The following is a 5213-nucleotide window of genomic DNA, read 5'->3' as shown; positions in this document are numbered from 1 at the left end:
CCCCCCACCCCCGATCTCTTCTTTTCACAAATTGCGGGTTTACCCTATTTGGAAAAGTTTAAATTTTAGCCAATCAGGATCAGCTTTGATTGTGCAGTCCAACCCCAGCCAATAGGGGAAGGACACAGAAACAGAAGCTGCATTAGCATTACAAACTCCTTCCCTCCCTTGTTCAGTGTGCTCTTGTGATTGTAACAGGCACAAGCAGCACCCTTCTACAGAAGTAAAGGTGCCTTGCTAAGGAATTTTCTGTCTAAGCGTGGGTTTCTTTGGGCTACAATAAGCACTTGTTTCCAAGGATAGGGAGGAGGTGGTAAATATCTGACCTTGCAAGGGTTCTCCTCAGGCCAGGGCCTGATCCACTCGCCCACAGTGGTAAACCCAGAGAGGGGCCAGTAGAGCCCCTGAGTCACCCCGTGCCTACTGTCTTGTGGACCCTATAACTCTCCCATTTCTTTTCTACTTTTCTACTCCTTTGATTCATCTGAAGTTATTGACTCATTTACTCTCCCTCTCTCTCTCTCTGTCTATATACACATATGTATCTCAGACTTGAAGGATATTTTTTCCCCTTTTTTGTTTTGTTTTTGAGACAGGAGAGTTATGTCTTTCGATGAGCCAGGTCAACTATTTACTTATTTTTGTTATGTAACTTGTAAATGTTGTTTTTAATTTAAGGATAGGCACAAGATTGACTGGGCGCAGTGGCTCACGACTGTAATCCCAGCACTTTGGGAGTCTGCGGCAGGCTGATCACGAGGTCAGGAGATTGAGATCATCTTGGCCAACATGGTGAAACCCTGTCTCTACTAAAATACAAAAAAAAATTAGCCAAGCGTGGAGGCGCGCACCCATAGTCCCAGGTACTCAGGAGGCTGAGGCAGGAGAACAGTGTGAACCTGAGAAGCCAAGGTTGCAGTGAACTGAGATGGCACCACTGCATTCCAGCCTGGGCAACAGAGCAAGACTCCATCTCAAACAAACAAACAAAAACAAAAACAGAAAGACAGTCACAAGATCATGTTTCTTATCTTTAGCACACTTCATTAACTTTGTTTCTGCATCTACCATGTGAAATAGTAGTTGTCTTTATTTGCTTTGTTGACTAGTAGAAATTTGATGGAAGGTGAGTGGTAAAACCAAAATTATTATTTTTTTACTACAGTACTTCTCAGTAGTACCTTCTCTTTTCTTTGTGCTTTACTGACCCTCCTCCAGCTTTCTAAACCCTGAGAGATCGAGCTCTGCTTACCCACCAGAGTGTCAGCTGTTTGGGTTGCTGGACAATCTCTTGAAGGTCTGCTGGGAAAAACTTATGGGGTACCTGCATAAACTGGCAATAAAAATATGGGACAATAAGTTGTGGAAAGTCACAAGAGGCCTCTGAAGAGGAAAGCCTTCCTATCACCATTAAGTTCCCATGCTCTGAGCACAACCTGCTCTCTTATCTATAAACACTGTGTTGAAGGAGAAAGACACTCCTTTGAAGCACTGGAATGTAGACAGATGTGTAGGCTCCTAGTTAAGCCTGCTCCCACTAGCTACTCTCTGATAAGTTAAAGATATGCTGTTTGAGCACAAAGGAGATTCATTTAAACCACTGTTGCTATAGGTTACTCCTATAACACACTGCCTCCCTTTCACCATTTCACCCTAAATGTCTGCTTTTTAGATCTAAGTGATTGTACTCAATAAATAAGTGTGGAGCCCAGAGCCTGGTGCCTTTTGCGGCCTCCATTTTGCAATTGGTCCCCTGGCCCCCACTCTTTACCTGTCTCTTCTCATTCCTTTGTCGCCACCAGACTTTAGGTATCCTACGGGTGGTATTGAGGCAGGTCCCCAACATTCTGGTGCCCAACATGGGGCTCGAAAGCGTCTGGTGAAGGAATGCTTGAGCACGTGAAACGGAGGGCTGATGGACAACGGACTCCCGAGGACAAAAAAGTTTTTAAGCTCTGCAGGTAAGCAGGGCACTTGGAGAAAGCCAGGGACACAATGGGGAAAACTGAAAGTAAGTACACCACGTATATGAGCTTGCTAAGGGGGCTCTTGAAGCATGGTGGGGTAAAAGTTGGTACAAAAAATCTGATGAATTTATTTCATGTTGTGGAACAATTTTGCCCTTGGTTCCCTGAACAGGGAACTTTGAAATTAAAAGATTGGGAAAGAGTTGGAAAGGACTTTTAAAACGCACATAGAGAAGGAAAGGAAATTCCTTTGCCTGTTTGGTCAGTTTTGTCATTGCTGCGTGCAGCACTGGAGCCTTTTCAGAAAAATGATGAGGCTGAGTCAGAGGAAGAGAGAGAGGAGTTTGATTATCAGGATTCTGAAACGCCTCTACCAAGTACTAGCCAAAAGGAGTGTCCAGAAGTAATTTATGCCAATCCCCACAGTCTTCCTAAACCTATTCAGCAATTCATTCAGCCCACGGTTCCTCTAGAGGAATGTCTGGAATGGCCACCTTCTCCTCAGCTGAGTGAGTACTGGGAGAGGGAGCCCGAGACTCGGCTTACCGAGACTCGGCTCACCATGCCCATTATTGCCTGACCCACAGTTCATTATGGAGAGGGGGCAATTCAGGTTCGCCCTGTAGTTCATTACAGTGAAGGAGCAATTTCCCTTAAAATGGATGACCCAGCACCCTGTCTGGGTCGAACAGTGACCTCTCCCTAAGGAAAATTGGGGTGCTTTATGAAATAGTTAAAGAACTACTAGAAAAGGATGTATTTCACCCACTTTCTCTCCTTAGAATTCTCTCCTTAGAATTCCCCAGTATTTGTAATTAAGAAAAAGTCTGGTAGATGGCACATGCTGACCGACTTACGAGTGGTCAATGCTATAATTCAACTGATGAGAGCCTTACATCCCCCACTATGGGCTCCCATCCCCCACTATGCTCCCTAAAGACTCACTGCTCATTATTACAGATTTAAAAGACTGCTTTTTTACAATTCCTTTAGCAGAGGCAGATTTCGAAAAATTTGTCTTTACCATCCCTGCCATTAATAACAAAGAACCTGCAGCCAGATATCATTAGAAGGTTCTACTCCAGGGTATGTTAAATAGTCCCACAATTTGTCAGACTTTTGTAGGCAGAACTATCCAGTTCTGGAATTGAGAGATCAATTTCCAGATGTGTGCAGCAAAAAAAATACAAACCAACTTATTCAATGTTATTCATCTTTACAAAAGGCAATTACAAACACTGAATTGCTTATAGCACCTGACAAACTTCAAACAACCACTCCTTTTCAGTATTTGGGGATGCAAGTAAAGGATAGAATCATTAAGCCTCAAAAGGTTCAAATTTAAAAGATTATTTAAAACCTTAAATGATTTTCAAAATTGTTAGGAGATATTAATTGTATTCGGCCCACGTTAGGAATTCCTACTTATGCTATGTCTAATCTCTTCTCAATATTCAGGGGAGATTCCAACGTACACAGTAAAAGAGAACTAACACCCGAGGCCATGAAAGAGTTAAAAGTAATTGAAGAAAAAAGTTCAACAAGCCCAGTTCAGTAGGATTGACTCAGACTTGCCTTTACAATTCATTGTGTTCCCTACTTCACATTCCCCAATGGGGGTTATTGTTCAAAATAATGATTTAGTTAAATGGTCTTTTTTGCCACATAATATTATAAAAACACTTAGAGTATATTTAGATCAAATGGTAATTCTAATTGGAGAAGCTTGTATACACATTGTTAAACTTTGTGGCACTGAGCCCAATAAGATTATAGTTCTATTAAATAAAAATCAGGTTAAACAGGCATTTATTAACTCAGTTACATGGCAAGTTAATTTAACAGAATTTGTTGGACATATTGATAATCATTATCCTAAAAATAAAATTTTCCAGTTCTTAAAATTAACTGCATGGGTTCTTCCAAAAATTACTTGTGATGCTCCCTTGGAAGGAGCCATGACTGTTTTTACTGTTGGGTCTAGTAAACACAAAAAAGGGACAGTCTGGTGGAGACCACATAATCCAATCACTAGATCTGAACTTACTAACATTCAAAAAGCTAAGGTTATTCTGTTTATTTATTAAAGAACTTTTACAGCCTTAAGTTCGCTCTGGAGCCCACTGTGTGTGCTCTTTTTCTTCAACTTCAGCAATTGCTAGACCAAGGTATACATCCTATTTTCATTACACACATTCGAGCCCACAGCTCTCTGCCTGGCCCATTGGCTTATGGCAATAATCAAGCAGACTTTCAGGTTATGACATCACTGCTTGACCAAGTCACCCAATCACATCAATTTTTCCACCAAAACTGAAAAACGTATCTAAATAATTTCAACTTACACAGAGGCTGGCTAAGCAAATTATCCTACAATGCCCAGAGTACCAGCTCACAGGCACATCCCCTCCTTCAACAGGTGTTAACCCTAGAGGATTAGAACCTAATCCATTGTGGCAAACAGATGTTAAACACATCCCTAAATTTTGGAAACTAAAATATGTACATATAGCCATTGTTACCAACACTCATCTAATTATTACCCATGAAAAAAAAGAAAAAAGTAAAGAAAAAAGACTAAAAGAGACAAAGATCAAAACAAGATGCAAAAAAAAAGACTATTAAAAAAATTAAGTAGAGAAAAGAAAAAAATAATTGGCTGGGTGCGGTGGCTCATGCCTGTAATCACAGCACTTTGGGAGGCTGAGGCGGGCAGATCGTGAGGTCAGAAAATTGAGACCATCCCGGCTAACATGGTGAAACCCCATCTCTACCAAAAACACAAAAAATTAGCCAGGCACGGTGGTGGGCGCCTGTAGTCCCAGCAACTCAGGAGGCTGAGGCAGGAGAATGGTGTGAACCCAGGAGGCAGAGGTTGCAGTGAGCCAGTATCGTGCCACTGCACTCCAGACTGGGTGACAGAGTGAGACTCCGTCTCAAAAATAAATAAATAAATAAATAAGGAAGTTATAAAAATGTACCTTTAGTAAAAAAAAAAAAAAAAAGTTATAAAACACAAAATTTAAGATGTTAAAAGTTGTCTGTGAAAATCGTGAAAAATGTTAAAAAATTTATACAAAAAAGGTTGTATAATTTTTGTTTCATAGGTCTAATCAGGCCGTACGCAGTGGCTCATGCCTGTAATCTCAACACTTTGGGAGGCCGAGGCGGGCAGATCACGAGGTCAGGAGATCGAGACCATTCTGGCTAACATGGTGAAACCCCATCTCTACTAAAAATAAAAAA

This window comes from Rhinopithecus bieti, unplaced genomic scaffold (assembly GCF_001698545.2).
Source record: "Rhinopithecus bieti isolate Rb0 unplaced genomic scaffold, ASM169854v2 scaffold_51227, whole genome shotgun sequence".
NCBI lineage: Eukaryota > Metazoa > Chordata > Mammalia > Primates > Cercopithecidae > Rhinopithecus > Rhinopithecus bieti.
The sequence above is the reverse complement of the archived record's forward strand: the minus strand, read 5'-3'. Positions refer to the sequence as shown.